This window comes from Nelumbo lutea, chromosome 1 (genome assembly GCF_056320005.1).
Source record: "Nelumbo lutea isolate HS-2025 chromosome 1, American lotus-T2T, whole genome shotgun sequence".
NCBI classification, from domain to species: domain Eukaryota; kingdom Viridiplantae; phylum Streptophyta; class Magnoliopsida; order Proteales; family Nelumbonaceae; genus Nelumbo; species Nelumbo lutea.
The window spans coordinates 183,701,319-183,709,237 of record NC_142684.1 but is presented as its reverse complement, the minus strand read 5'-3'; positions in this window follow the sequence as shown (position 1 = coordinate 183,709,237).

The following is a 7,919-nucleotide window of genomic DNA, read 5'->3' as shown; positions in this document are numbered from 1 at the left end:
AGGAAGAGGTTCACATCTTTCCAAAATTCCCACATTGTTTGTACTATATTTTCCAAAAAGGTCCAAGTTCCTTTTTCCTAGTAAAAAAAAAAACAATACGTATAAGCCAATTTTTGAATGTATTGAAGGCTCTTCCATGATATGGATTGAGGCCCACTCCTAAGCCTAACCATATGCACCATGATTTATCACACAACAAGAGAGCATGAAGAGTTGCTTTAGGTTCCTTGCCACATCTCTCATAGATGTTTGAGTCTCCTATACCTCTGTTTAACAAGGAACTTTTTATAGATAAACCTCCTACACAAGCCCTCCACAAGAACATCTTGACTTTGGGTTCAAATGGGGTCTTCCATAATAAGTTCCAAAAGGATTTTTCTTCATTAGGGAAGCTGGAATTTAAGGGGGCAGAATTCTTGAATCTTTTTGCTATAAAATAGGCTGATCTAACAATGAAACAACCAATTTTACTTCCAGTCCACACAAGTTTATCTGGCTATGGATTAGTAGGAAGGTCCAAGTCCTTGATTTTTTTAGCAATAGGCTGAATGAAAATGGAATTTATTTTATCTTCATTCTAGATTCCATTGTGTTGATTTATTAGGTCAACTACCTTTTGGACTGAAGGACCATTTGGTCTAGGCCCCATTACTTTAAGACATTCTAAACCAGTGATCCAATGATCATCTCATATACTAATTTCATTGCCCCTTCCAATTTTCTAGCAAATCCCTTCTTTTAAAATTTCCCTACCTGCCATAATACTTCTCCACCCCCAGGATGGTCTATTGGTCATACAGGCATGAAGGAAATGAAACTTTTGAAAATATTTAGCCTTCAGGATTCTGCCCCACAAGCTTGAGGAATCTGAGCAGAGCATCCAAGCCAACTTTGCCAAGAAGGCTAGATTGAAGAGGCTTGGATCTCTGAAACCTAGACCCCCATTTGATTTGTTTTGGCTAATTTGGTCCCATCTAACCCACCTTATTTTATTTTTTTTTCCTTCACTATCTCCCCACCAAAAGACTTTTTGACTCTTCACCATTGAATTACACACTGACTTAGGGAGAAGGAAGCAAGACATGCAATAAGCAAGGATTGTTGTAAGCATAGATTTACGCGACGCTTCTTTATTTGCTTGAGATAAAAGGGAGCCCCTCCAACTTCTTGCCTTATTGAATATTCTTTCAATGAGATAGTCAAAAGCATGGGATTTTTTTCTCCCTAAGAGAGGATGAGCACCCAAATAGATTAAAGGGGGGTTTTCTACTTTTTTAATATGCATGCAATTAGCAATCAGTTTCTTCAACCTAGGATGCATATTTTTACTAAAAAACTTTAGATTTTTGATAATTCACCTGTTGTCCATAAGCTTTTTGGTAAGCCGCTACTCTTCAACCCTCACAAACCGATGCTTGGAAGGCCATCCATAATGAATATAGAGTTGACGATGGATTCCAAAAGTCCATTAATAGAAATATAATATGGTGGGTCTTGGAAAAGAAATGAATTCCAAATGAATATACAATAATTAAATATATGCATGAGGATGTAACAAATAAACATTAGAATATCAATGGAGGATACTTTATGTTCTCTTTGGTAAGCGTACAAATACAAATATGTAGAGTGCAAACACATGTATTTGTACTCCTTCCAAATTGAGCCTTAGGTTTTGCAATTACAATGGGTCTTTACCAAGGTTGAACACTTAGTCTTTATTTGTTTTTATTGATTATGGGTGAATTGAATAAGCATGTTTAAGAGGAGGTGATATGAGTGTTATAAAAAGGCATATATTGAGATTGATGAACAAAAAATTTTAAATCGATAGGATAAGAAATGAAATCATTTGAAAGAACCACTCCAATAAATGCAATGTTTTAAAAACCGACTCAGAACCAAGATCACTTTGGCCACTGGTTTCTAGGTCAGCAGTTAAATCATCTGAAAGCCCTGACTTGCACACCAAATTATGTTCGGTCCATTCTTATTTTACCCCTCCCCCCCCCCCCCTAAAAAAGGATCATTTTCTCTTTGCATAGGATAATCCATAGGCAAAATATTTAATTTTTGTTTCATAGATTGTTGCTTTTTTTCCTAAAACATTTGGTATTGTGTTGATCAAATTTGACATTTTAGGTTGAAACAACAATGGTATCAAAAACAAACTTAAAGTGTATTTATATAATGTATAACATTTTTAGACATGTAAGTGACATTAGATGCTAGGTAGGACAACCAAAGTAGAAACATGCTCTATTGGAGAGAATGTTTCCCCCAACACCCCAAGCACATATCCCCATGCAACAATTGGTACAAATGTTAAAACATAAATTTAACCACCAGATATAGAAATGGTGTTTAGTTCCATTTTCATTTACCAAAAAATTGGCACTAGATCAGTACCACATAGGTATTTCCTCAATACAGTTTGAAATGTTGTTTGTCAAAAAATACCTTTCTCAGATTGTGTGAGTCCCATCATTTGGGGGAACATCGTTTTGACATTTCTCCCAAGGATAAGGCTTTTTTTTACTGTTTAGCTTATATGGCACCTAACTGCCATCAAAACAACACTAAACCTTTTGTCCTGATTTTCAAGAGAAAAATTGTTGCAGATAAACGTCATTGAAACTATACAGACCCAAAATTTGTACCATAAGTTCTAACTGTAGCTTTGTATCCTTGATTTACACCAGTTCAGTTTTGCATTTATTTGTTTGTTTAACCATGTTTTGCATCTTATTTGGTTTAAAGTTTGTATTTTGTGTCATTTACGTTTATTGACAATTTGCATCACCACCTTCCTCCTACATCTATTCTATCTAGTATAAAATGGGGATCACATAATCTTTATTTATTTTTCACACTCCCAACTAAATTTATTCACTCTCGTATAAAGTGGGCATCCTTGTTAACTTTCATTTCACTTCTCAAAAACAAACATGACAAATTCAAATGTGAAGCACAACCTATTGGAAAGGAAGCTAGCATTGCAAACAAATTGAACCATCAAATCAAAATGCTTGGATGAAGAGTTTGTTTGGTACCATCGATGTTTTCTCATGAAATAGAAACAAGTTGAAAAACGATTAAGCACTTTGGGGTATGTATGCTTCCTTTTAATATCATTATATGATATTAGCTATGTGACACATAACCAAAAAGGAGAAAACATTTTCTTCAATGCATGAAGATTCATTTTGACATTTTTGACCCAAGGTAGTTTGGGGTCAGTGATGTTTTTTTTTTTTTTTTTTTTGAGAAAATAGTGTTGCATTGATACACTGTTTTCTCAAAAAATGGCATTTTTTTTTTGTTTGGGACTGTTGTTGCCACATAAGCATTTTTAAATACTACAATAAACCATTGCTAACAACGATATAAAATTGAGAAAACATAAAAAATAAGAAAAGGATATAGTCTCAGGCCACACCTCCAATTCTTAAGGTGTTGCATACATTTTTCGAAAAAACATCCATCCATACATGCTTGAGAGTGCTTAAAAAAATAAGCGTTTATTTTGGGTCAGACAACACCAATATGTACTTACTTGTGTTTGGAAAATAAGCGCAAATAAATGCTTATCCCTGAGAATAAACCCTTATTGGAGAAGCCCAAAATTTAGACTTATTTTTAAGTACTTATACAATAATTACTTATTTACCTTCTAACTTGTATTGGTTGCATGTCATTTTGAAAATACATATAGGCATTTACCTTCTAACTTGTATTTACCTTCACCCATCACTCATGAACACCTATTAGAATAATCACTTACTATTAAGCCTCATTTGTTTACCAGTAAATAAGAGGGGAAAATTAGTCAATGGGTATCTCTTTCTCATTGATCAACTTTACATTGTTCTTTTTGCATTGAATACTGGACTCCATAGTAAAGAGAACTTCATTTACCCGTATAAAACTTACTCATCTCTTAGTTGGATAAACAACTTTCTCATTTGAGAGAAAAATTTATAAAACATAATGAGACAATTTTACTATTTTTAACATTAATTTTTTATGAATAAAAAGATCATTATATTATATTATATTACTTACATGAGAATTAAAAAATATAAACAAGTGAATTTAACTGAGTAAGAATTACCTAATAGACATTTACCTAGATGCACCTACTTGGAGAACCGGAGGGAGTCAGGAAGCAAGTGGTGACTCCCGGTGGAGGAGGTCGAAGGTAGGAGAAAGACGGTGGTGGGGCCCAACTGAGGATTCGGTGTAACAAGTTTTGACAAATCGGATATCCCGTTAGAAACGATTGTAAATGACAGAGAGAATGTGCAAAGTAAGGAGAACCCAATCCCAATTATTACCGGGGATATAATAGGAAAAAGTATTGATAAGATAGTGGAAGAAAGCAAGACTCAAGTGGTGTTTACGAGAAGAATGTTTTGAAGATGGATGAGATGGAAAGTTTTTTTCACAACATGATGGTTAATAAGAATGGTGCAGGGCTCACTATACATATATACTCCCATGTAATAGGACCACAACAAGGGTGAACCCATGTGTACAGTGGACACCAAAACTTGAAATTAATAGAAAGAGAGTTTAGCATGAAGAGGATCATGGACAAAATAAGAAGATTTAGGTGGAGAGGTTGGAATTCGAAGCTGGTCTAAGTAATAGGAAACATAGGAAGTTTCAACCTCAACAAGGGCGACAAACAACACCATTTACCTTACAGTGGGAAGGGAACAAGGAGGGGGCAGCTTGGAGCATAAAAAGGGGATTAGCAGTGATTCACGGAACAATGGAGGTAAGGCAACTTGGGCAGGGGGGCTTAGGTTGCTAGGATAAATGAAGGTAATGATAAGGTTCAAAGTATCGACATGTATCGACTGATACATATCGTTCTGGGACCCCTCCGATATGCCCCTATAGTGGGTGTATCGGGGGTTTGACCGGTTCAGGGGGTGGAGGAGACCTAAACCGCCCCCTTGAACTAGTTTAAAAAAAAGTAAAAAAAAGGGTATCGGTTCACCCGATATGCCCTTACCGACATATCGAACGTATCGATATTTTGAACCTTGGGTAATGAGTTGGAACTATTAGGGGTTCAAGCTGCCTCGGACAGTTCGTGCGTTGGGGTATTTCCTTAGATTATATCAGCCCATGGTGGTGTTTATAATGGAAACAAAAATCTAGTCAAGGAAGGCCACCAGATTACTACAAAGAACGGGACTTTCAGGTTTTATCATAGTAGAACCAAAAAGGCTTGAAAGGAGGGTTAGTCTTGGCATGGAAGATGGGCGTATAGGTGCCATTAATTCATAAAAATGACAAGATTATCCATATTGTTTTGGATTGGGAAGGCGAGGAGGTTGGTTGGAATTTCACTACTTTATATGGAGACCCAGTAACAGAGCGGCGGTGTGAGGTGTATGATTGTTTGGAACAAATTTCAAATACAATGACAAACCACTGGCTCCTTTTAGTAGATTTTAATGAGATTAGGAATTTGGGGGAGAAGATGGGTGGTAGGCTTAGGCTTGAGAGGCAGATGGAGGAATTCAATGAAATGATTAAAGAATGTTGGTTGATTGATCTAGGGTGGCAGGGACCAAAGTTCACTTGGTCGAATAATAGAAAATGATGAAAACATTAAGGAAATGATCATTAGAGTGGAGGGCAAGGTATAATGAGGTAGTTGCTATTCATGAGGTGTTTATAGGGTCAGGCCATTGTCCTGTAACTTTAGACTATAAGCCAGTATGTGGGAGAGGGAAGCATCCTTTTAGGTTTCAACCAATGTGTCTACCGCATCCTCATTGTAAATAGGTGGTATTTAAAAGCTGGGAGGGAACTGATGTTGGTGTTCATCTAAGAATGAATCGGGTAAAACAAAAATTAAAGTCATGTACATGAGCGCTGAGAAATACAAGTTTCTTTCATCAAACCACTGTTACAAGGAGACAACGAAGCATAATTTTGATGTGGCCAGCTGTATTAGAGTGAAGAAAATTTTGGACACATTCTGTAATATGTTAGGGGAGGTGATTAATAAAAGGAAATCTAATTATCACATTCAGCAAGAATACCCTGCGATTCCTGAAAAATCTTGTATAATTCTTCACATTCCTAAAGTGATGGAGGAAGGTAAATATCTGGGTGCTCCTACTATAATATCAAAAAGTAAATGTACTACATTTGGTTTCTTAAAGGACAATATCATTAACAAATTGCAAGGATGGCAGAGTACATGCCTAAATCAATCAGGAAGGGAGGTTCTTGTGAAGGCTATAGTCATAGCAGTTCCATCCTATGTGATGTCACATTTTCAGCTCCCAAAGAGCCGGTGTCAAAAGATGGATGCGAAAGCTACAACTTTTATCTGGGGAGAAAAAGAGAATTAGATGGGTTAGGTGGAATAGAATGTGTGTTGTGAAAGGGAATGGAGGGCTTGGGTTCAGACAGTTTCATAGCTTCAACACAGCTCTGTTAGCAAAGAGTGCCTAGAGATTAATCACAAAATTGAGACTTTTATGGGCCCATTTGATGAAGGCTATTTATTTCCCCCATTCCTCTCCTTTGGAGGCATTTAATAGATCCAATGTGTCTTGGGAATAGAGGAGCCTTCTACAATTTTCATTAAGTGAGCTATTGGTTCAATCCCCCAAAAATTGGAACATCAAACTAATTAGATCCCTATTCTCTGAAGCAGAAGTTAATGCAATCTTATCCATCCCTCTTTCTTGTTCGAAGTTGAAGACAAAATAACCTAGGCTTTTCACAAGGAAGGCAAGTATGCAGTAAAATCAGGTTATCATAGAGCTAGGGTTTTGACTCAGGAAGATCAACAAATCATGCAAGATCAATCTGTTAATAGAAATTTATGGAAAAGGTATTTGGAATTTAGATTCTACCCTAAAAATTAAGAATTTCTTATGGAGAGTCTGCTCGAACGGTTTTGCGGTTAATGATAACTTGATTAAGAAGGGTGTGAATGTAGACCCAACATGCTTGAGATGCAATGACAACTCAGAATCCATTCTCCATGTTTTGGTGCAATGTCAGTTTGCTCAAGCAGTTTGGTTTGCCAACCCGTTGGGTATTTGAACTGATCTTTTAAATGCTGATTCTATTTCTCGTTGGATTAATTCTTGGTTTCAGGGGGGGCTTGAACATATTCAAGTAAGAAGAGAGCAGAATACTCTTAAAGCAGCCATCTATTGGGAACTCTGGTTGGGGTGAAATGATTTAATCTTCAATCGTAAATCTCGAATGCCAGGAGATGTGCTTTTCGAGAGTTTAACGTCGTGGAGAGAGACTCAAGATCTAAGAGAGGTTCACATAACCAGCGCGACTCGTGGCTCAGTCAGAATAGATGGACTCCTCCATAGAATGGCAGCATTAAAATTAATTGTGATGCTTCCTTCAATCAATGATGTTCTACTTAAGGTAGTGGGCCAAAAAGTTAGATGTCTTCGGTGGAAGATGCATTTAGGAGAACTCTAAGACTAGGAGTCCTTCAAGCAAAAAGATGGGGAGCCAGTTTCTTTGGCAAAAGAAAGTAGCTAGCACTTCATTAAGTTAAACCAAACTGTACAGTGTGTACAGTTTAACTGGTCTATCCACTTCTTTGGTTGACTTTTATCCTGCAAAAAGTCTATCAACTACGATGAATCACTATATATCATGATAATGGATATCTTGAGTGGCTGACTGCTTTGAGCCCTTGGATTAAGGACCAGAGTTCCACGTCATAACTGTTGATGGCCCAACATGGTTCTCCTTCAGCAAGAACTATTCCTCCGCCACTGCATTTGATGATGAAAGCTTGTCCTGCAAGATTTGAGAGTAAGCCATACGACCCATCAATGTGAAGTGTGGTAAGAGTGTTCCTTATCGCATCCATTGAGGTGATATTCCTTATGGTTTCTAATATTGTGCGA